This window comes from Amblyraja radiata, chromosome 2 (genome assembly GCF_010909765.2).
Source record: "Amblyraja radiata isolate CabotCenter1 chromosome 2, sAmbRad1.1.pri, whole genome shotgun sequence".
Taxonomy (NCBI): domain Eukaryota; kingdom Metazoa; phylum Chordata; class Chondrichthyes; order Rajiformes; family Rajidae; genus Amblyraja; species Amblyraja radiata.
This window is the reverse complement of record NC_045957.1, coordinates 5,909,633-5,934,921: the sequence shown is the minus strand read 5'-3', so window position 1 is coordinate 5,934,921 and position 25,289 is coordinate 5,909,633. Positions and strand designations below refer to the sequence as shown.

At 48.5% G+C, this 25,289-nt stretch overlaps 2 protein-coding genes across 3 annotated transcripts in view; one reads left to right on the top strand and one right to left on the bottom strand.

Annotated features, from left to right (window-relative positions):
* The window catches only part of grina (glutamate ionotropic receptor NMDA type subunit associated protein 1), a 79,422-nt gene extending 58,279 nt beyond the window's left edge, over window positions 1-21,143 (bottom strand). The window contains exon 1 of one of the 2 annotated variants that reach the window (XM_033041131.1): window positions 21,041-21,143. The gene's annotated coding sequence lies outside the window, so the exon portion shown is untranslated. Of the gene's footprint in view, window positions 1-13,178; window positions 13,322-21,040 lie in introns of those variants that run through there. The other variant, XM_033041123.1, reaches the window with a different exon arrangement.
* The window catches only part of parp10 (poly(ADP-ribose) polymerase family member 10), a 46,481-nt gene continuing 41,896 nt past the window's right edge, over window positions 20,705-25,289 (top strand). The window contains exon 1 of the mRNA XM_033041110.1: window positions 20,705-20,828. The gene's annotated coding sequence lies outside the window, so the exon portion shown is untranslated. The remainder of the gene's footprint in view (window positions 20,829-25,289) is intronic.

Sequence of the window (25,289 nt, the reverse complement as noted above, 5' to 3'; positions counted from 1 at the left end):
GGCCGAGCAGTACTTGCCTACTCCACTTCTCCTGGCAGGTCCTGGACTTTTCCAAAAGTGCTGCATCCTTCACAGACACCGTAACTAATCACTGCCCTATCACTGACGGCAGCAAAATATACAAATTAATAGCCAAATCAGAAGTCTGAAGGGAAGTATTTTTTAGGGGAGTTAACAAGCAAGGGTAAATAAAATAAAAAGCAAAAAAGGAGATTGAGATGTAAGGAGAAGGCCATGTATAATCTGAAGGCCATTCTACAATCGCCACAAGGCTTTTTCCCTTTTAAAATAAAATAGATTATTTACCACAGGACAGAGTTCAGCACTTCATCACCAATCAACAGCAACAACATCCTCAGCTCCAGTTAACAGGTCACTGACTAAGGTTCCTTAACCACCATTCATAGACTCCAGATTAACATTTCAGAGGCACATAGAAAGTGCTGCCATCTTCTTGATGAATCAGCACACCAAAAATCTTCCTGCTGGTTCCAGAAGGCAAAGATTTCATTACTTAAAGAATAGGGTTTCTTAATGTTCTGGTTATGACCAAAGAAAAGCTTGTAAAAATCATACAAAATAAATTCATTCTTCCCACTGCTTATTCACGATCCTGCTCTGTTGAAACCAGACAGAGAGAAATAAGTCGTCAAGAAGGAACTGCAGATGCTGGAAAATCGAAGGTACACAAAAATGCTGGAGAAACTCAGCGGGTGCTGCACCCGCTGAGTTTCTCCAGCATTTTTGTGTACCAGAGGAAATAAGTCTACTGCCCAGATCGCTCAGAAACGATATATCAATATTATGCAACACCATGATATGGCAAATGGGCAAGATGCTAAGAATGTGTCATTAAACCAATCCCAGTTATTCAGTCACCCAAGCAGATTACTGTAGTTACTGTTATATGTGCATCTTCTGCACAGTACCACAACAGCAAAATTGTTGATCTCAAAAGAGATATGTGGATGATAAGGAAGTTAGTAATGCTAATTGATTGTAATGACCAAATTATTCAATGCAGACGGGCAAAAACGTGGGAGGTGGGTGTAAAACATGAGGCTCTTACCACATGAAATAAAGCAGTGAAAAGGACCGACCCCTGGTTACTTTGCTTCCACAGCTCAAGGGAGAATGCCCAGCAACTACAACACGAGTGAATTAAATGCCTGGCAACGAGAGCATTATGTTTTTTCCCTTATCCACATTCAAGCTGAAGTCAGCAACAGAAGAGAGCATTGATCCACGTTTGAGATAGATTAATTCCTTCCACGAACCGAACAGTAAATTCAGTTAGAAATGGTGTCTAATTAATTAACAGAAGGAGAGTAGAATGATGATCCAGGACATAAAAACTCTCACCCTAACCAAGGACAATCTCTGCATTCTGGTGCATTGCATCACTTTACTGTGCAGGCCTGCAGTTTCACGCCGATTAGAATGGGTTATCACGAGTCAGACGTATGGCGCTAAAGGTCCCTCCCAAATTATCAAAGGACAAAATATGTTACAAACAGAAAGACCTACAGGGAATGTTTTCATCTTTAGGAAATAACGGAGAAGAGCTGAGTGATGTTTTGAACTATCCATTAAAAATATATTAAATCCACAGCAACTGTTCAATATTATTATTGAATTATTGTACAGGATTATTCACAAGATGGATCAACAATAGAATAAATATGAAACATAGAACATAACACAGAAACAGGCTCTTTGACCCACAATGTCTGTGCTGAACACAATGCCACGTGAATCTAACCTCATCTGCCTGCACACGAACCATATCTCTGCATATCTATGCAACTACCTAAAAGTCACTTAAATAGCACTATCCTGCCTGCTTCCACCACCACCATTCCCTCCACTGTGTTCCAGGCACTCATCACTTTCACCCACCACCTCTCCTATAAACATTGTCCCTCTCACCTTAAAGCTACGCCCTCTAGTCTTTGAAATTTTCACCCTGGGGGGAAAAGGTTCTGACCGTCTACCTTATCAATGCCTCTCATAATTATATATCTCTCTATCAGGTCTCCCCTCAGCTTCTGACATAAGCTCCAGAGTAAACAATTCTAGATGTGACTTTTTTTTTTAAATGGAAGGCTTTGATGAAACAAATAGAGACTTAGATTTATTGACCACGTGAATGAGGCGAGGGATTGGTAAGGTTCTTAAATTAAAGAACTGCAGGGCTGAGAATGGTTTATGGCCACGATAACTTTTAATTTCCACAAAATGTCACAGGAACAAAGTTTAACACCAAAAAAACATAAGATAACCGAAAGGAGAACCGTGAATGAGAAGTGGAGAGAACGATGGCATGACCCTGCTTTCAAAAGGCAGTTAAAAGCAGAGCAGCAAAATGGAAATGCTGCAAAGGGTCCTTGACTTCCTCATCGGCAGATCTCAATCAGTGCGTGTCAGCAACAATGTCATGTCGAGTTTATTGTCAAACGCACGCATACAATAAGGTGCAGGTATAATGAAACATCTCCTCCTCAAAGACCATGAACACAGGTGCACCTTAAGGCACTATGACAATAAACTTGACTTGAGATGTACAACTGAAAAGTGAAGGAAACAGAGGAAATTAAAAAATAAGAACAACATTTTAATAGGAGGATGCCCCAAACTAGGAGGCAATGAACAATTTTCACTTCATTCTACCTGTTATACTTGCCTATGGGTTGATATATGAATGCATAGTATTATTTGAAGACAGACACAAAAATCTGGAGTAACTCAGCGGGACAGGGAGCATCTATGGAGAGAAGGAATGGATGACGTTTCACTTCGAGACCTGTTTGAAGAAGGGTCTCGCCCCAAAACGTCACCCATTCCTTCTCTACAGAGATGCTGCCTGTCCCGCTGAGTTACTCCAGCTGTTTGTGTCTATCTTCGGTTTAAACCAGCATCTGCAGTTCATTCTTACACATACGATTGGTTAGCACACAAGCTAAAGCTTGCCACTCTATCTCGGTACACATGACAACAATAAACCAAGGGACATAAAGTGTTGGAGTAACTCACCAGGTCAAGCAGCATCTCTGGAGAACATGGATTCTATCTGAAGAAGTGTCCCAATCTAAAATGTCACTTATCCATGTTCCGCAGAGATGCTGCCTGAACCGCTGAGTTACTCCAGCACTTTGTGTCCATGTGTAAACCTGCAGCTGCCTTTCCTTGTTTCTACAATAATAAAGCAATACCAATAAACCAATATCATTACATCTGCAAAAATTACGACAGATGAACTGGGCTTAGTGCAAGTGAAGATAGGAGTACGAGCTTCAGATGGTATAGGAAAGATCAGCCAGGACAATATTGAAATCCAGAAATAACAAAAAGGCAGAGATAAGAGTCTCAGCAGATGATACAGGGCAGGGTAGACCTATATCATGGAGATGGCAACAAGTCTTAGTTCAACTCTTCTCCAGGTTATGACAGTTTTTCATTCCAGAGAAATATTCATAAACCGAACAGTTCATCAGTCAGAATTGCGATTGCTTGCCAATATATTTAAATTAAAACATAGGCTAACATAGATTAGCACGGTGGCGCAATGGTAGAGTTTCTGCCTTACACAGCTAGAAGCCCATGTTTGATCCCAACTACCGATGCTGTCTATACGGAGTTTGTACGTTCTCCCTTCTGCGAGGGTTTATTGTCCCTAGTGTGTAGGATAGTGCTAGTGTACAGGAATTACTGGTTGGCTGGTACTCAGTGGGCCGAAGGGTCTGTTTCTGCACGGTATCTCTAAACTAAACTAATCCAGGGCAAGATGCAGTTAAACTAGGGAGTTTAACTCAACCATCCACATTTCTCTGCAAGAACAAGGAGTACAATACAAGAACAGGCCCTTCGACCCACAATGTCTGCGCTGAACATGATGCCAAGGCCATCTCTTATCTACCCGCACATAATCAATATCTCTCCATCCCATGCATATTCATGTGCCTATCCAAAATTCTCTTAAATGCCACTATCGTACCTGCCACAACCATCACCATTGCAGTGTGTTCCAGGCACCCACCAGCCTCTGTGCAAAAATAAGTTACCCTATAAACTTTGCCACTCTCACCTTAAAGCTATGCCGTTTGGTATTTGATTTTTCCATCCTGGGAAAAAGGTTCAGGCCGTCTACCCTATCAATGCCGATGCTCGATGCAATGATACTGCTGGAAGTTGAGTTCCCACATGACGAGGGTATCTGCAAATCCAAGCCGCTGGTCTCCCAAACACTTGCTGTATGTAACCTGGGGAGGACCTGTAATCACATGGGTGGATATGTGGTCTGAAATTCATATCAGGATCAACATGATGCTAACATTGGACATTGTAGCTCTGTTCCAAACACCGGTCAGGGAGAGTTACACAGTCTACAGGAAAGGGATTAAGGTGGTGATGGAAATTTGGTCAAACTTTAGTTATGTGAAATTTCCGCTCATCCATTACTTGAAGTCACACAAATACTGGCAACTTCAAATGTGTGCTACCTATTGGCACAGGTGCATCTTTAGCCAAGCTCACAAGAGATACTGTGAATAAGGGGGACAGCAAATGATCCAAAGAAAAAACACAAGATATTGTTTGCTAAGATAAAGGTTCTAGATCTCCCTCATAATCTAGACATCACAACTCACCTATAGAAATTAATTAATCCATGGCAAAGCACCTGATTAAAAACAAGGATTGCCACATGCACAGATAATTAAGATTACTGGCTTATTTAAGAAGTGTTACATCCCACTTCAATTTAGAAATTAGTATGCTGGTAAATCAAGGACACCTCCCACACATGGGAACTTTAAATATCAAAATCCTCTTTCAAACGGTTGCCCGGCTTAGAAAACAATGTTCTCAATGCGGCCAGACATTGTACACTTGTGCAAGAAATGCACGGCCTTTGATCACTACTAACCAGCACAGAATTTGATTGTGCCTGCTGGTGTGTAAAACAAGCCACATAGCAAGCAATAGTGTAAACCAACGTTTCTCAACCTTTTTACCCTTGCGGAACCCTTGAAATAATTTTCATGTCTCAGGGAACCCCTACATTAAAAATTATATTTCTTCATTAATCTCTTTCTATCTCGTTCATAAAGTTAAAGTTCATAAGCAAAGATAATATTGGTTTAAGGCAACAACAAAAAAACTTCATGTTTTTCTGAAGTTTATTGACAATGCAAAAAAGGCAGAGACAGAGTGGAGGGGTGAGGGCTGAGAGGATGAGGGGTGGAGGGCTGCGGGTAGATGGGGCATTGACGGGAGAGGGTTGAATGATGAGGGGAGAGAAGAATAAAGGGTGGAGGATAGAGGGGAGAGAGGATTTAGGGGTGGAAGATGGAGAAGAGGGGGTGGAGGATGAGGGGAAGAGGGGTATTTACGGGAGAGGGTTGAATCAAAGATACTAGAGCAAGAGCCTTCTATGATAATTGGGTTGAATGATAAGAGGGGAGAGAGGATTAAAGGGTGGAAGATTGAGTGGAGAAGGGGGTTGAGGGCGGAGGATGAGGGGAGAAGGGGCTGAGGGGAGCGGGATTGACAGAAGAGGGGATTGAGAGGTGGAGGAGTGAGGGGAGAAGGATTGAAGAGGGCATTGAGGGGAGAGAGGGGGTGAGGGATGGAGGGGAGAAGGTTGAGGATGGAGGATTGAGGGGAGAGAGCGTTGAGTGGAGAGTGGACTGAGAGCAGGGCAAGGGGTGGAGGATTGAGAGAGAGGATTAAGGAGCGGATGATTGAAGGGTGGAGGATTGAGGGGAGACAGGACTCAGGGGCGGAAGATTAGGGGTGGAAGACTGAGGGAGAGGGTTGAGGGGGAGTGAGTCTGAGGGGTGAGAGGACTGAGGAGAGAAGATTGAGGGATGGAGGATACAGGATTGACGGCGGAGGATTCAGAGGAGAGATGGTGGGGAGTGGGGACGTAGTCAAAAAGAGAGGGAGGAGGGGGTTAGAGTAGAGGAATGAATTGAGAGGACCAGAGGGGAGGGGTAAGAGGGTAATGAGGGAGGGTAGAAGAAGGGAGAGGAATGATGGAGGGAGGAGATGGGATGAATGGGTGGGGTGGAGTGGGAAAGGGGGAGGCGGGGGGTTGAATTTGGATACAGATGAAGGGGAGTGGATTGAGGGGTGAGAGGATGAAGAGGTAAATAGAAAGTGCGAGGGGAGGGCCGAGAGGAATGGGAATAGGGTTGGGGGGGGCGGGTGGAGCCCCCCCCCCCCTTAGAGAGGGAGGATGGAGAGACAGACAGAGATACACAGAGAGAGAGACACACAGAGAGAGAGACACACAGAGACACAGAGAGAGAGAGACACAGAGAGAGAGACAGAGAGAGAGAGACACAGAGAGAGAGACACACAGAGAGAGAGACACAGAGAGAGAGACACAGAGAGAGAGACACAGAGAGAGAGACACAGAGAGAGAGAGACAGAGAGAGAGACACAGAGAGAGACACAGAGAGAGAGAGAGACACACACACAGAGAGGGAGAGACACAGAGAGAGAGACACAGAGAGAGAACACACATACACTTTTCATAAACTAATAAAAACAAGCATAAATAAACTTTTGATAAACTAACGAAAATAAACATAAACATACCTAAATTTAAAAATTCATATAACATCCCTAAACGATGGGTAAAAATTACTAAATAACGTGGCGAATGAGGGACTGTACCTGCACACCAGGAAGCACAGACAGGACTGATGGAGACCGTGCATGCGTCTGTACTCGAGTGAGTCATTTGATGATACACTAATTCGTCACGTACAGCTCCTGTCCACTGACCACTAAAGGCAGTTTCACACTGGCGCCGTATAGACGTCGCTAAATATGACGTCGCTAAATATGCCGTACATGTATAATAAAATTACGAATATGAAATTAAACACAAAAATGACTCCAAAATGCATTTACATATGATTAATATTGTAATGTAGACTCGAACACACATCAAGATACAACACATGTTTATTAAATCTACATACAGCAAGGATCTGCAATCATCACATCTCCAAGGTGCTATTCATTCTAACTAGCGTAAGCAGGCTCTTGATAATATGAAGCACAAAATAGGCGGAGTTACTACAAACACTATAATTGGCTAGTATGAAATGTATGAAACAGTATTGATGCTTGCTTTGTAATTAAGTTTTGATTCTATTTATATCCAAAGGCAGCTAACTAAATCAAATTCCTATTCTTAAACAATGTGTTTCCAGCTGGCGGACTTCAGGAGTGGGGCGCCATTGTGTATGGCTGCTCTGCCTGCAGTCCGCCCTTTCACCATTTTTGATTTTGATTTTTAGTCCTGTTCAAAAACTAATGTTAGCTGGAGGTCTTTTATGTGGTGGGTGGGGGGAGAGGAAGGGGGAAACTTTATTTCCTAGTCCCTACCTGGTCGGAGAGGCGGCTTCCCTCCGAGCTGCTTCTTCGCCCCTTCCTCGCGGCCTACCATCGAGACTGGAGCGGCGTTTCCTGTCGGGACCGGCCGGGACTACAGCTTCGGCGACGGCGGTGCAGCGCTGGGTCACCGTCACGGAGCGGGCGATGCCTTACCGGGTCGCCGTGCAGTAAGCTCGGGAATGCTGTGACCGCCAACTCCAACATCCGAGGAGCTGTGGCTGCAGGCGTTCAGCCACAGGCGGCGCTGAATTTGGATCCGAGATCGCCAGAGTCGGAGCTCCGGCCAATGCGGTCTGAGGACTACGGGTGCCGCAGCCTCTGGGGAGGAGGCGGCCACTCCAGACATTTCCAAGCTGCCGAGGAGTGTTCACCCGACGCCGGAGTTCTAGCTTTCTGGCAAAGAGGGCCTGAAAACATTGGTCTGGCTGCGGAGGTCGCAAATAGGCCCCGACCTCGGTGATCACAGAGGAAGAGGACTTAACGTTTTGATGCCTTTCCCCACAGTGGAAAATTTTGATTCTGTTGTGGGGGGACGTTCATGTTGAATTCTATAATGTGTTGTGTCATTTTTCTTAATTTTAATTTTTCTATAGATGTACGGAAACTTTATTATTTCTTTTATGTAAAGCACTTTGATTTCAACGCGAGTTGATTTAAACGTGCTATATAAATAAAATTTACTTTACTTTACTAACCAACCTACATCCTTCCTTGTAGAAACAAAAGAAGCATCGGTGGCTAAGCAATATAGATGGAATGTTAATAATACATTTGCAGAATAACACAAAATCGCAGGGTCGTCGATTGTTTCAGCAGGCACTCTAACCTGACCGTCATCTTCCAAAACAGCAGGAGCAAAAGTGAAGTTGTCGGCACGATTCATTGCTTCAGGACCCGCCAAATTAAGCAGTACAGAGGCACACACCTCGGGGGGGGGGGGGGGGGGGGGGTCATTTCGATGAACAATGCGAGCATAATGAGTGTAGTCACGCTCGAAAAGACGCCAGCGTTCAGCAATGTCAGAATCAAAGATCAGAGGACTTGGACGGCGACACGAGAATTAAAACCCGATAAACATGAGCGGAGTGGGCAAGATTCACTCTCTGACACTCTCTAACGAGCAACTTGACCCTGAGGTAACCATGTTTGTGAATAACAGGCCTTTGATCGCCAAGGTAGATACTGGCGCCAAATGCAACGTCATCTCATTAAGAAATTCTTTATAAATCCGTAATGCTGAACGTATTGTTCCGCAACGCTTCGGGCTTACGGAGGAGAAGTACTACACCCACTTGGACAAGCTGATTTAAAGTGCACCATCGACAAACAGACCCATACCGTACCCTTTTATATTGTTAAGGGAGATTCAGAGACTTTGCTCGGTATCAATGCATGTCACGAACTAGGCCTGGTTTACTTTGGCCGTGCTGTCCATAAAGTCTGTCTCACTGACGGGCCCACACAACAGCTACTCTCTCAATGTAAATAACTGTTTAACGATGAGCAGGGCAAGTTGCCTATCAAATACCACATTTCTGTTGATCCCACTTCTGACACCATGTAAAGATCACCTCAAACACACATCAAGATACAACACATATTTATTAAATCTACATACAGCAAGGATCTGCAGTCATCGCATCTCCGAGCTGCTATTCATTCTAACTAGCGTAAGCAGACTCTTGATAATATGAATCACATAGGCAGAGTTACTACTAACAAACACTATAATTGGCTAGTATGAAATAGCCAATCTACAAATATGTTCATACCCAGCGGTATGATTATTGACCTGCAATTTCAGATAGGCCTTGCTTTCTCCCTCCTCCCCCTCCCAGCTCTCCCACAGCCCGCTGTCTCCGCCTCTTCCATCTTCTTCCCGCCCCCCCCCCACCCCCACACCAGTCTGAAGAAGGGTCTCGACCCGAAACGTCACCCATTCCTTCGCTCCATAGATGCTGCCTCACCTGCTGAGTTTCTCCAGCTTTTTGTCTATCTTCGATTTTTCCAGCATCTGCAGATCTTTCTTAAACATTTTTACATATGATTAGCCTAACTATCACTATTTCTCTCGGAACCCCCAGCAACCTCTCGCAGAACCCTAGCGTTCCGGGGAACTCCGGTTGAGAAACGCTGGTGTGAACAATACTCCAAATCTCAAATAAATGATATTTCCAAACACCAGGCTCCGACATTCACCAGAGAAATTACAGCAAAGCCACATCACCTTTCAAGCTCCAAGGCCCAATGTTAATATTCTACCGAGTCACAATACACAAAACAGATCCTTGGCTCACCACCTCTGTGCCAACCATCTTGTACTCATCCAGACTAATCCCATTTTCCAGCACTTGGCCCGTAGCCTTGGCCATTCATTCAAGTGCTGGTTTAAATACTTGGTGCTCTTCTGTGATGAGGAATTCAATGAAATGCCAACTGCTCTGAGCAGCACTGTATCAGCAAAAGTCCAGCCAGCCAAGTTCCTTCAGAAGCAAGTGCCTGCTACAAGGTGTATGTTGGAGGAGGAGCCTTGTCAACTCACATGGCAGGCTTGTTCATCCAGTCAAGGAATCTCAACCATCGTCTTGTTGATCGCCTCACCGCTAACCCGATACCTCCTCCACTAACGCTTGTGGTCGTGACCCACAGAGATACTTCCTCCACCAACTTCACCGTCCCACTGATGGCCCAGATGGATACCACAATCTCCCCCTCCCTCACTGATACCCCTACCCCGGAGCGACGCCTGCATTATCCCCCCCACCCACACCACACAAAGACATCTCCACACCTCCCATCCCACAAACCCCCAGCTCCCCCCTAGGCCACATAGATACCTCCATCACCCCTCCCCATGGGAGAGAGGAGAATGGGGTTAGGATGGCGAGATAGATCAGCCATGATTGAATGACAGAGTAGCCCTGATGGGCCGAATGGCCTAATTCTGCTCCTGTAACATGGCACCACCCCCACCCCTCAGATTCTTCCATCTCCCCCCTACCCCACAGACACCTCCCATCTCTCCCCACCCCCAGTCTTCACCATCTCCCCCCCCTCCCTCCCCAGCCACCTCCATTACCCCCTTCCCTCTCCACCCCCAGTCTTCACCATCTCCACCTCCCCCTCTCTCCCCACGTACACTTCCATTTCCCCTCTCCACGTACACCTCCATATCCCCCTCCCTCCTCAAACACTTAAGTCTCCCCCTCCCTCTCATCTCTCCCCCTCCCAGACAACTCCATCTCTCCCTCTCCCCAAAACCACGTCCCCACGTACACCTCCATATCCCGCTCCCCCCTTCACAGACACCTTTATCTCTCCCCCACCCCCAGACACCTCAATCTCTCCCCCTTCCCCCCCCCCACACAGACACCTCTATCTCTCCCTTTCCTCCCACCACAGACACCTCCATCTCTCTCCCACCACCAGACACCTCCATCTCTCCTCCACACTCCTTCCAGACACCTCCATCTCTCCTAAACCACCCTCCCTCCCCACATAACCTCCACATCCCCTCTCCACGTACACCTCCATCTCTCCCCCTACCCCACAGACACCTCCATCTCTGCCTCCCCCCCCCAGTCTCCACCATTTCCCCCTCCCTCCCTCCCCAAACACACGTCTCCCTCTCCAGACTCCTCCATCTCTCCCCACCTCCATCTCTCCCCAAAACCACATCCCCCCTCCCTCCCCACGTACACTTCAATTTCCCCTCTCCACGTACACCTCCATATCCCCCTCCCTCCCCAAACACTTAAGTCTCCCCCTCCCTCTCATCTCTCCCCCTCCCAGACACCTCCATCTCTCCCTCTCCCCAAAACCACCTCCCCATGTACACCTCCATATCCCGCTCCCCCCCCCTTCACAGACACCTTTATCTCTCCCCCACCCCGACACCTCTATCTCTCCCTTTCCTCCCACCACAGACACATCCATCTCTCCCTCTCCTCCCATCCCCAGATACCTCCATCTCTCCCCCTCCCCCCCCCCACAGACACCTTTCTCTCCCTTTCCTCCCCCCACAGACACCTCCATCTCTCCCCCATCCCGACACCTCCATATCTCCCCCTCCCCCCCCCACAGACACCTCCATCTCTCTCCCATCCCCAGATACCTCCATCTCTCCCCCTCCCCGCCCCCCACAGACACCTCTATCTCTCCCCCTCCCCCCCCCCACAGACACCTCCATCTCTCCCCCTCCCCCCCACAGACACCTCCATCTCCCCCCCACCCCCAGACACCTCCATCTCTCTCCCACCACCAGACACCTCCATCTCTCACCCACACTCCCTCCAGACACCTCCATCTCTCCCCACCCCCAGTCTCCTCCATCTCCCCCTCCCTCCCTGCCCAGCCACCTCCATCCCCCCAAACACACGTCTCCCTCTCGACTCCTCCATTTCTCCCCAAACCCACATCCCCCCTCCCTCCCCACGTACACTTCAATTTCCCCTCTCCACGTACACCTCCATATCCCCCTCCCTCCCCAAACACTTAAGTCTCCCCCTCCCTCTCATCTCTCCCCCTCCCAGACACCTCCATCTCTCCCTCTCCCCAAAACCACCTCCCCATGTACACCTCCATATCCCGCTCCCCCCCCTTCACAGACACCTTTATCTCTCCCCCACCCCGACACCTCTATCTCTCCCTTTCCTCCCACCACAGACACATCCATCTCTCCCTCTCCTCCCATCCCCAGATACCTCCATCTCTCCCCCTCCCCCCCCCAGACACCTTTCTCTCCCTTTCCTCCCCCCACAGACACCTCCATATCTCCCCCTCCCCCCCCCACAGACACCTCCATCTCTCTCCCATCCCCAGATACCTCCATCTCTCCCCCTCCCCGCCCCCCACAGACACCTCTATCTCTCCCCCCCCCCCCCCCCACAGACACCTCCATCTCTCCCCCTCCCCCCCCACAGACACCTCCATCTCCCCCCCACCCCCAGACACCTCCATCTCTCTCCCACCACCAGACACCTCCATCTCTCACCCACACTCCCTCCAGACACCTCCATCTCTCCCCCCCCCCAGTCTCCTCCATCTCCCCCTCCCTCCCTGCCCAGCCACCTCCATCCCCCCAAACACACGTCTCCCTCTCGACTCCTCCATTTCTCCCCAAACCCACATCCCCCCTCCCTCCCCACGTACACTTCAATTTCCCCTCTCCACGTACACCTCCATATCCCCCTCCCTCCCCAAACACTTAAGTCTCCCCCTCCCTCTCATCTCTCCCCCTCCCAGACACCTCCATCTCTCCCTCTCCCCAAAACCACCTCCCCATGTACACCTCCATATCCCGCTCCCCCCCTTCACAGACACCTTTATCTCTCCCCCTTCCCCCCCGACACCTCTATCTCTCCCTTTCCTCCCACCAGACACCTCCATCTCCCCCCCCCCCTCCCACCACCAGACACCTCCATCTCTCCCCCACACTCCCCACAGACACCTCCATCTCTCCTAAACCACCCTCCCTCCCCACGTACACCCCCACATCCCCTCTCCATCCATCTCCCCCCCCCCCCCGCCCCCCACATCTCCATCTCCCCCTCCCTCGCCGGCCACTAATCCTAATCCCCTCTGACGCACCAAGCAGAGGCATTTTTCACGGCAAAAGGCGGGGAATTATTACATTTAAATCGGATTTATATGATGATGTTACTGGGGACCGCGTCAGCCCAGCCGCCGCTCCCCCGACCCCTCGCCCCCGCTCGCAGTGAGACCCAGGCGAGGCCCCGGCTTCGGGCCCAGCCGCCCCATGGACTCACCGACCGGCCTCCGCCTCGGCCCAGCGATCGCGATCCAGCGACGGTTCTCCCTGTGCTGTGCTGTGCTGTCCGCGGTCTCTCTCCCTCTCTCTGCCGCTGTGTCCGAGCCGCGCCGCCGATGCTCGTCCCCGATCCGCGCTCCCGATCGGCGGCGGCGCGCAGCGGAAATACACCGCCTGCGACGCCAGGGGGCGCGTTGGAGGGAGGGGGGGTTGAGGGGAGGAGAGGAGAGGGTGAGGGGTGGAGGGAGAGGAGGTGGAGGATTGAGGGTGAGGAGGGTGAGGGGTGGAGGGAGAGGAGGTGGAGGGAGAGGGGTGGAGGGAGAGGGGGGTGCAGGGTGAGGGGTGGAGGGAGAGGGGGTGGAGGATGAGGGGTGGAGGATGAGGGGGTGGAGGATGAGGGGTGGAGGATGGAGGGGGTGGAGGATGAGGGGAGAAGGGGTGGAGGGTGAGGGGGTGGAGGATGAGGGGGTGGAGGGTGAGGGGTGGAGGATGAGGGGAGAGGGGGTGGAGGGTGAAGGGAGAGGGGGTGGAGGATGGAGGGTGAGGTGGAGGATGAGGGGAGACGGGGGTGGAGGATGGAGGGAGAGGGGGTGGAGGATGGAGGGTGAGGGGGTGGAGGATGAAGGGTGGAGGATGAGGGGAGAGGGGGTGGAGGATGAGGGGAGAGGGGGTGGAGGATGGAGGGGAGAGGGGGTGGAAGATGAGGGGAGAGGGGGTGGAGGATGAGAGGAGAGGGGGTGGAGGATGAGGGTATGGGGGGTATTTACGGGAGAGGGTTGAAACAAAGATACTAGAGCAAGAGCCTTCTATGATCATTGGGTTGAATGATAAGAGGGGAGAGAAGATTAAAGGGTGGAAGAGAGGGGAGAGAGGATTGAGGGGTGGAAGATTGAGTGGAGAGGTGGTGGAGGATAGAGGGGGTTGAGGGCAGAGGATGAGGGGAGTAGGGGTTGAGGGGAGCGGGATTGACAGAAGAGGGGATTGAGAGGTGGATGAGGGAGGGGAGAGAGGGTACGAGGAGGAGGATTGCAGAGGGCATTGAGGGGGGTGAGGGATGGAGGAGAGAAGGTTGAGGATGGAGGATTGAGAGAGAGGATTAAGGAAAGGATGATTGAAGGGGAGAGGATTCAGGGGTGGAAGACTGATAGAGAGGATTGAGGGGGAGAGAGACTGAGGAGAGAAGATTGAGGGATGGAGGATACAGGAGAGAGGATTGACGGTGGAGGATTCAGGGGAGAGGGGACGTAGTCAGAAAAAGAGGGGAGGGCGTTGGAGTAGAGGAATGAATTGAGAGGACCAGAGGGGAGGGGTAAGAGGGTAATGAGGGAAGGTGGAAGAATGGAGAGGGATGATGGAGGGAGGAGATGGGATGAATGGGTGGGGTAAAGTGGGATAAGGCAGAGTGGAATGGGAATTGGGTTAAGGGGGGTTGGAGACCCCCCCCCCCCTTAGAGAGGGAGGGTGGAGAAACACAGAATGGAAAGGGAGGGCGTCAGGTGAAGGGAGCTAAGGAGAAAGAACCGAGTTAGGAGAAGCAAGGAGGGAAGATGAAAGAAGAAGGGGGAGGGACAAGGAAAGGATGTGGAGCAAGGAAGGGGTGCAAAGGGGGAAGATGAGGTAACATTTTGGAAAGAAGAAATAGGGACAAATGGAGGTAAAGAAGAGGGGGAGAGAAAGGAATGGGGAGGCATGTGGATGGAGAGGAATAGAAGAATGGTTTAAGGAGACTGGAGGGGAAATTGGGAAGGTAGTAAGCCGAGGAGGAAGAAGAGAGGCTGGAAGGCAAGGGTGGAGTAAATAGAAGGGGAGTGGGTGACATCAAGGGAAAAATGAGAGGGGGAGAAGTTTAAGAGGGAAGAAGGGTGTGGATTATAAAAGTTGGGAAGTCATGTTGCAGCTGTTTAAACTTTGGTAAGCCACATTTGGAGTAGCATGTGTAGTTCTGGTTGTCCCCACTATAGGATGGTTCTGGAGGCTTTGGGGAGAGCATAGAGGAGGTTCAGCAAGATGTTGATATAAGGAACTGCAGATGATGGAGTCATGAGAAAAACACAAAGTATTGGAGGAACTCGGCAGGTCAGGCTGCATCTGTGGAGGGAACGGACAGGTTTGGATAGAGTGGATGTGGAGAGGATGTTTCCACTAGTGGGAGAGTCCAGGACTAGAGGTCATAGCCTCAGAATTAAAGGACATAATTTTAGGAAGGAGATGAGGAATTTCTTTAGTCAGAGGTTGGTGAATCTGTGGAATTCCTTGCCACAGAAGGCTGTGGAGGCAAAGTCAAAGGATATATTTAAGGCAGACATAGGTTTTTGATCTGTGTGCCTGGGTCCTGGAGTTTCTCTTCACCAGGCCCCAGGTAGTCAAGATGGGGGGAAATACATCGAAGTCCCTCACCCCGAGCACAGGATCGCCCCAGGGTTGCGTCCTCAGCCCCCTACTGTACTCCCTGTACACACATGACTGTGTGGCTAGGTTCAGCTCCAACTCGATAATCAAGTTTGCTGATGACACTGTGGTGGTGGGCCTGATCTCAGACAACGATGAGAAGGCCTACCGGGTGGAGGTGGCTGATCTGGCACTCTGGTGTCAGGACAACAGCCTCCTCTTGAACATCAAAAAAACTAAGGAGCAGATCGTGGACTTTAGGAGGGCACATCATCCGAGGACGTACACACCATTGAGGATAAATGGGGATACTGTGGATAGGGTGAGCTGCTTTAAATACCTGGGAGTCCACATCTCTGAGGATATGACATGGACATCACACGCTGCAGCACTCGTGAGTAAGGCAAGACAGCTCCTTTACCACCTCAGGCAATTGAGGAAATTCAGTGTCTCTGAGGATTCTCCAGTGCTTCTACTCAGCAGCTGTGGAAAGCATCTTGTCTGGAAATATCACGATTTGTTTGGGAACTGCTCTGCCCGGAACAAGAAGGCTCTGCAGAGAGTAGTGCGTTCGGCCGAACGCACTATGGGAACTTCACTTAGCCCCTCAGTACCCCGTTCCTGCCTTCTCCTCATATCCCCATGAAAGTATCCAGAGAACTGGCCTCCACCACCCTCTGAGGCAGAGAATTTCACAGAATTAGTTGTCTCATGATGGGGACAGAACAATGCCTGACTGACCAGATCATCTAGATCTCCCTACAGTCTAAAACACTTAACCTCCCTCTCAAACACACAGCCATTTTAGTGTATCAGCTCCAAACTGCTTTATTATGACTCCAATGAACTTCTACAGTGTATTGTGGAGGTCATATTGACTGGTTGCATCTCGTCCTAGTTCGGTAACTCCAATGCCCAGGAACGAAGGAGATTACAAAAAGTGGTGGACACTGGCAAGTCCATCACGGATACTGACCTCTCAACCCCATCAAGGGGATCTATAGGAGGAACTGCTTCAAAATGGCAGCCAGCAACAAGGATCGTCACCTTCCTGGCCACGTTCTAATTTCACTCCTGTTATCAGGAAGAAGGTATAGGAGTCTAAAAATTCCAAGATTCAGGAACAGCTTCTTCCCAACAACCATCTTGAACACTACAAACATCAACTAAACAATGAACTGTCATGGTTGCACTAATTGGCCTCTTGTTTTGTGCTAATATTGTTTCTTCCAAATGTATTGAACTTTTTTTTTGTTTATTGTCTTAACTATGGGTACTGTGTTTACAGATCTGTTGACCTACTGCAAGTAACATAGGAATGTAGAAATAGAAAATAGGTGCAAGAGTAGGCCATTCGACCCTTCAAGCCAGCACCACCACTCAATATGATCATGACTGATCGTCCAAAATCAGTACCCCGTTCCTACTTTCTCCCCATATCCCTTGATTCCGTTAACCTTAAGAGCTATATCTAACTCTTGAATACAGTATATCCAGTGAATTGTCCTCCACTGCCTTTGTGGCAGAGAATTCCACAGATTCACAACTCTCTGGGTGAAAAGGTTTTTCCTCATCTCAGTCCTAAATGGCCTACCCCTTATTGTTAAACTGTGATCCCTGGTTTTGAACACCTCGAACATCGGGAACATTTTTCCTGCATCTAGCCTGTCCAATCCCTTACGAATTTTATGTTTCTATAAGATATCCTCTCATCCTTCTAAATTCCAGTGATAAGCCCAATCAATCCATTATTTCATCATACATAGGAATATCATTGTTCTGTTATTGGTACATATGACAATTAAAAATTTGACTATATTTAAGATGTTGTTCATATAAATTACAAAGAGCATCGGCCCTATGAAACATCACAGATAGCAGGTGTCCAGTCACAAAACCATCAACCATTGTCCTTTTGCTTTCTGTCATTGAGCCTGTTTTGGATTCAATTTGAGCAAACCACAAAGTACAGGAGGAACTCAGCGGGCCAGGCAGCATCTGTGGAGAGAATGCACCCTTCTTCAGACTGATCGTAGTGGGGAAAATAAATCTGAAAGTGAGGCGAGGAATTGACAGTGCCTGGCAAGTCTGAAGAAGGATCCCGACCTGAAATGTCACCGATCCATTTTCTCCAGGGATGCTGCCTGCCCTGCTGAGTTACTCCAGCATTTTGTGCCTATCTTTAGTATAAATCAGCATCTGCAGTTCCTTGTTATTACATGGTGCCTGACAAGTGATAGGTAGATAGAGGGGATGGAAATCTGATTGGCAGATGGGTGGACAAAGACCAGAAATGAAAAGAGTGTCAGATAAGGAGAGAAGACGAGTGAAATGTAAAGCTAGAGGGAGGGATATGGGTAGAACGAGAAAGGGGGGATGATAGTAGAAGTAGATGAACAAAGGAGGGAGTGTTACCTAAAATTGGAACATTCAATGTTCACCATTTATCTGATACCCTTTTGTCTCTTTTCATCTCAAACTTTAATCCACCGATATGCCAATCAATTCCTACCTATTCTCACCAATATCCACCTACCACTCGCCAGGGTTTGTCTCACCCCCCACCTCTTTTCCAGCATTTGCCCTCCTATTACCATCAATCTGAAGAATGGTCCAACTCAAAACTTCATATATCCATTCCTCTACAGATGCTTCATCCCTGGAGAAGGAATTGGTGACGTTTTTGGTCGAGACCTTTCTTCAGACTGAATGGGTGACGTTTCGGGTCGTGACCCGATGTCTTCTCTCCAGGGGTGTTACCCCAGCTTTTTGTGTCTATCTTCAGTTTAAACCAGCATCTGCTGCAGTTCCTTCCTATACCTCTACAGATACTGCCTGCCGTGCCGAGTTCCTCCTGCACTTCGTGTTTTACTCAAGATTCCAGCATCTCCGGTTCCATGTGCCTCCTCTGGATTCAACTTGTGACTTCCCATTGTTTCATCAATGTGCTGAAATGCAGAAAGACTATATCCTACATATCACTTTCATCAACCCTCCTTGTTGCCTCCTCAAGTAATTCAATCATGCTAGTTGGAAATAACTTTCTCTGTAGAAATTCTCGGCAACAGTCCCTGGTATTAAAAAAACACTGGACTTCTCCATGTGAGATTCCTCCCACATCCCAAAGTGTGCGGGTTGTAGGTTAATTGGCCTCTGTAATAATTGCCCCGAGTGTGCAAGGAGTCTGTGCAAAAGTGCAATAACATAGAACTAGTGTGAATGGGTGATCGATGGTCGGTGTGGGCTCGGTTGGCCGAAGGGCCCGTTTCCATGTTGCGTTTTCAATTAGAAATATAGAGAAATTACAGGTTTAATCTGAGCATTTGTGATGCTCTACACTTTGGGAAGTCAAATATACAATTAATGGAAAGATCCTTAACAGTATTAAGGTACAAAGGGATCTTGACGTCCACGTTCATAGCTCTCTGAATATATCCATAGATGCACATATACGTACACACAAAAAAACAATAATAGTCCATCTGGAGTTATGCTCCTAGTAGGGCCCCCCCTGGCGGTAAGGTCGAGGTGGAGGTCTCTGACAAAGACCAATCCAATCAAGACCTCAATGGTGGAACAGGCGGAGGATGATGGCTGACCTTAGTGGAGCGTCACAACGACTGGGAAGGCAAATGAAGGCTGCAGCAGGAAAGAGTCTCCGGTCGCCTTGGACTCCATGCCACTGGATCCTGACCCAGATCTGTCAAGGACTGTGGGGTGGCTGTCTGTGCACCAGTCTCCCCACGTTAAGCAAAGTCACGCACAGGCGTCCTCCATATAGGGAATATCATCCTGGAGACACCCATGGTCAGCCATGACCAAAGGGGGCCTAATACCTGTATGTATACTATTAAAAATCTCAACTTGTTTGTCTATCTATGATCTCAAGAGCTACGCCAAAACGGTACACAATAGCGTGAATTTTTTTTGCAGAATCTTACTCGGCTTTATCCCTTGGTCGTTCGTATCAAGTTTCTTCACCATCGGGTTCTTGGTCACCTCCCTGACCAAGGCCCTTCTCCCCCGATTGCTCAGTTTGGCCGGGTGGCCAGCTCTATGAAGAGTCCTGGTGTTTCCAAAGTTCTTCCATTTAAGAATGACAGAGGCCACTGTGCTCTTTGGGACCTGCAATCCTGTCTTGGAGGTCTACGGACAATTCCTTTGTCTTCATGGCTTGGTTTTTGCTCTGACATGCACTGTCAACTGTGGGACCATATATAGACAGGTGTGTGCCTTTCCAAATCATGCACAATCAATTTAATTTACTACTGGTGGAATCCAATCAAGTTGTAAAAACATCTCAAGGATTATCAATGGAAACAGGATGCACCTAAGCTCAATTTTGAGTGTCATAGCAAACAGTCTGAATACATATGTAAATGTGATATTTCAATTATTTATTTTTTGTTACTTTGAAATTTTTCTAAACACCAGTTTTCGCTTTTTTTATTATGGGGTATTGTGTGTAGATTGATGATAAAAAAAAAATTTAATCAATTTTAAAATAAGGCTGTAACATAACAACATGTGGAAAAAGTGAAGGGGTCTGAATACTTTCCGAATGCACTGTACATGCACACACAAATACACATATATATAGATCATATATATATATATTTCATTCTTACGTGCAGCAGCACAACAGAATCTGTAAACATAGTACACTGTAAACAATATAATAAACGAGGGGGGAAATGCACATATATATCACATATATGTGTATATATACCTACGTGCAGCAGCACAACAGAATATGTAAACATAGTACACTATAAACAATATCATAAACGAGAGAAAAAAGGTCAGTGTGTGTAGATATACATATACTTTTGTTTTTTGTGTGTGCGTGTGTATTATATTTACATATTGTGTTGGGCTGCAGCAAGGAAGAATTTTATTGTTCTATCTGGGCCATATGACAATAAAACACTTTTGAATCTTGACTATGATGAAACCTCTTTGAATATGTCCTGCCCAAGTTCAGGAGTAGAATTAGAGTATGTTTACATATTGTGTTGTGCTGCTGCAAGGAAGAATGTCATTGTTGTATCAGGGACACATGATGTTAAACACTGTTGTATGGAGGCAGTGGGCCGAGTGGCCCTCCTCGGGCTGGGCTGGGCTGGGCCGGGCTGGGCGGGCCGGTGGGTGTGACTCCGCCGCTGTTGGTGGAGCAGGGGAAGAGGGCAGGCGAGTGGAGGAGCCGCGCTGGAGGCCGCCGCCGTCGCCCGCGACCCGGATCCAGGCCCCGGCCGCTCCAGTGAGTGTCCACCGCAGCCCCCGTCCATCCATCCATCCTCTCCAACCCCCACCCCCGCCCCCGCCACTAGGCCCGGGGCGGCAAGCGGGGCGGGAGCGGGGAGGCGGTGGTGGAGGGGATGGGTCTCCCCTTGCCCGGGCCGGGAGGTGAGGTGAGGGGGGCGGGGAGATGGCGCAGTTGGAGTTGGTGATGATGGGGGGCAACACCGTTACCTGTTCGCGGGCCGGGCTTGAGGTGGGGAGGACGAGGGAGCCTTCACCCCCCCTTCCGGGCCCCGCTCTCCTCCTCGGCTTCACTTTCGCTTTCGTTTCGTTTCCCCTCCCGCCCCGGGTATGTGAGTCTGAGGGCATGAGGGGTAGTGGATGGGGAGGGAGGGAGGGACTAGGGAAAGAGGGAGGAGGGGGAGAGAGGAGGGAAGGAGGGAAAGAGGGGAAGGAGGGAGAAAGGAGGAGATGGAGAGAGGAGGGGAAGGAGGAAGCAGGGGAGGGAGGGAGGGACTACTATGGAAAGAGGGAGGAGGGGGAGAAAGGAGGGGAAGGAGGGAAGGAGGGAGAAAGGAGGAGATGGAGAGAGGAGGGGAGGGAGGGAGAAAGGAGAGAGGAAGGAGGAGATGGAGAGAGGAGGGGAAGGAGGAAGCAGGGGAGGGAGGGAGGGACTACTATGGAAAGAGGGAGGAGGGGGAGAAAGGAGGGGAAGGAGGGAAGGAGGGAGAAAGGAGGAGATGGAGAGAGGAGGGGAGGGAGGGAGAAAGGAGAGAGGAAGGAGGAGATGGAGAGAGGAGGGGAAGGAGGAAGCAGGGGAGGGAGGGAGGAAGGAAGCAGGGGAGGGAATAAGGGTGGAGGGAGGGAGTCGGTGGGCCTGAGGGGTAGTGGATGGGCTGAGCAGGGAGGGGAGTTGCTGAAGTAGCCCAGGCCCCCATGGCATTGGAGATAGGCACAACAAGCTGGAGTAACTCAACGGGACTGGCAACATCTCTGGAGAGAAGGAATGGGTGATGTCCCCATAGCACTGGAACAGGTCTATGGCCCACAATTTCTGTCCCAAACATGATGCCAAAGTTATCCCCGTACCATAGAAAATAGGTGCAGAAGTAGGCCATTCGGCTTTTCGAGCAAACACCGCCATTCAATATGATCATGGCTGAAGATCTAAAATCAGTACCCCATTCCTGCTTTCTCCCCATATCACTTGATTCCTTTAGCCGCTTTCTCCCCATATCCCTTGATTCCTTTAGCCCTAAGGGCTAAGTCTAATTGGCCTCCACTGCCTTCTGTGGCAGATAATTCACAACTCTCTGGGTGCAAAAGTTTTTCCTCATCTCAGTCCCAAATGGCCTATCCCTTATTCATAAACTGTGAACCCTGGTTCTGGACTCCCCCAACATCAGGAAAATTGTTCCTGCATCCAACCTGACCAATCCCTTAAAAGTTTTATATGTTTCTATAAGATCTCCTCTCATCCATCTAAATTCCAGTGAAAACAAGCCCAGTCGACACATCCTTTCATCATAGGTCAGTCCCGCCATACTGGGAATTAACCTGGTGAACCTACGCTGCACTCCCTCCATAGCAAGAATGTCCTTCCTCAAATTAGGAGATCAAAACTCCAGGTGTGGTCTCACCAGGGCCCTGTACAACTGCAGTAGGACCTCCTTGCTCCTATACTCAAATCCTCTCACTATGAAGGCCAACATGCTATTTGCTTTCTTTACTGCCTGCTGTACCTGCATGCTTACTTTCAGTGACTGATGTACAAGGACACCCAGGTCTCGTTGCACCTCCCCTTTTCCTAATCTGACACCATTCTGATAATAATCCGCCTGGGTCATAAACTGCTGAAGTGAAATATGAGGTGCTGTTCCTCCAGTTTTTGTTGGGCCTCACTCTGACAATGGAGGAGGCCCAGGACAGAAAGGTCAGTATGGGAATAGTAGGGGAGTTCAAGTTTTTAGCAACCGTGAAATCGTCTAGGCAGACTGAACAAAGTTGTTCAGCGAAACGATCGGCAAGTATGTGTTTGGTCTTGTCGATATATAGGAATCCATATCTGGATGAGGTGGAAGTGAACCAAGTTATATTAACCTCCTCTGCCTGCACTTCATCTACATCCCTCCATTCCCTGCATATCCATCTACAAGCATCTTAAACACCACTATTGTATCTGCCTCCACACAACCACTACCCTTGGCAGCGCTTTCCAGGCACCCATCACTATCTGTGTGTTACAAACAAAACAAAAACACCCCACACACCTCCTTTAAGATTTTTGCCTCACCTTAAAGCAATGGCCTCTAGTCCTTCACATTTCCAGAGTGGGGGTAAAAAGATTCTAGAAACAAGGAACTGCAGAGGCTGGTTTACAAAAAAAGACACAAAGTTCTGGAGTAACTCAATTGGTCAGGTAGCACCTCTAGAGAACATGGTAGGTGATAATGTTTCAGGTTGGGACTGCATCAGATGTTGCTGTCTAGCCCTATCTATACTCCTCATAATTTTATATGCTTCTATCAGATTTCCCCTCAATGTTCTAGAGTAAACAATCCAAGTTTGTACAACGTCTTGTAGCTAAACACAGATTGCTGGGGGAATTCAACATGCCAGGCAACATCTGTGGAGGAAATAGACCAAATGGCGTTTCGGATTGGGACCCTTCTTCAGATCCGAAATTGTGTTTGTCCATTCCCTCCGTAGATGCTATCTAACCCGCTAAGTTCCTCCAGCACTTTGTGTTTTCCTCAAGATGCTGACATCTGCGGTTCCTTGTTCCCTCTCTATTTATGACCAATACTCTCTAATCCAGGTAGCATGCTGGTAAACCTCTCTGCACCCTCTCCAAAGCCTCCGCTTGCGTCCTATAATGGGGTAACCAGAACTGTCGATCTGGGGAATTGGGGAGCATGGTAACAATGTGTTCGAGGGTTGACCCAAAGACGTTGCCTTGGAAATTGCAAAGATTGTGGCTTGATGTGGTTTGGTTCGTAATCCAGCAGACTGGGACACACCGAAGAAAAACTGTTCATCTTCTGATTGTGGGAAGGGATTCACTCAGATGATGTTGCACCAGTCAGTTAATTTGTGAACTTTGCAATGGGTGAGAGTGGTGAATGTGTAAGCTTGCGGTCTGCGGAGACCTCCCGACGTTTTGAAATATTGAAATATAGTTGGGAAATGGGGAAGTACAACGGGATCTGGGGGTCCTTGTTCATCAGTCAATGGAAGTAAGCATGCAGGTACAGCAGGCAGTGAAGAAAGCAAATGGCATGTTGGCCTTCATAACAAGAGGAGTTGAGTATAGGAGCAAAGAGGTCTTTCTGCAGTTGTACAGGACCCTAGTGAGACCACACCTGGAGTATTGTGTGCAGTTTTGCTCTCCAAATGTGTGGAAGGACATTCTTGCTATTGAGGGAGTGCACCGTAGGTTCACAAGGTTAAATCCTGGGATAGCGGGACTGTCATATGCTGAGAGAATGGAGCGGCTGGGCTTGTATACTCTGGAATTTAGAAGGATGAGAGGGAATCTTATTGAAACATATAAGATTATTAAGGGTTTGGACACGCTAGAGGCAGGAAACATGTTCCCGATGTTGGGGGAGTCCAGAACCAGGGGCCACAGTTTAAGAATAAGGGGTAAGCCATTTAGAATGGAGATGAGGAAACACTTCTTCACACAAAGAGTTGTGAATCTGTGGAATTCTCTGTCTCGGGCGGTGGAGGGCGGATCTCTGGATACCTTCAAGAGAGAGCTAGAGAAGGGGAGAAGGCAGGAACGGGGTACTGATTGTGAATGATCAGCCATGAGCTGGCTTGAAGGGCTGAATGGCCTACTCCTGCACCTATTGTCTATAGTCCTGACTCGTGACGTGCCATTGCTCTGTGCTTTGGACCCTGTTTAGATGTGGAGGTGAGGCTCACCTGTGGGTTGGAATTGTTGGGGGTTGGAATCAGGGATTTTCTTCACAAGTCCTTTCAATGCACCAGGTCCATGCTGGCCAAGAAGGAGCGTCAGCCTTGCACCACGTCCAGTGTCTCAATCTGCAGACATAACACATCCTGGTATCTTTCAAACATGATAACGATTCCTGCCTTCACCACTGTCTCAGGCTTGGTATTCCAAACCCTCTCGCCATTACACGGTGAATTAATCTTTTCCTAATCCTCTTCCAATCACTCCACCAATTATTTTGTGACCCCAGCAAAAATCTAAATGCTGGTGAAGGGAAGTTTGACAGACAACATTTTAAGTCGGAATCCTCCTTGAGATTCCCATTTATTTTGTGACTCCAATTTATTGACCTCTGCTGAGGGAAAGATCAAACTTCAAGATCTGATCAAACTTCCTTTCTAGGTCAGTCATAGTCATACAAGTCAGACACAGTCCCTTCAGTCCAACTCGTCCATGCTAACTAATCTGCCCTCATCCCAGTCGCCCATATCCCTCTAACCCTTTCCAGATACGTGTCTA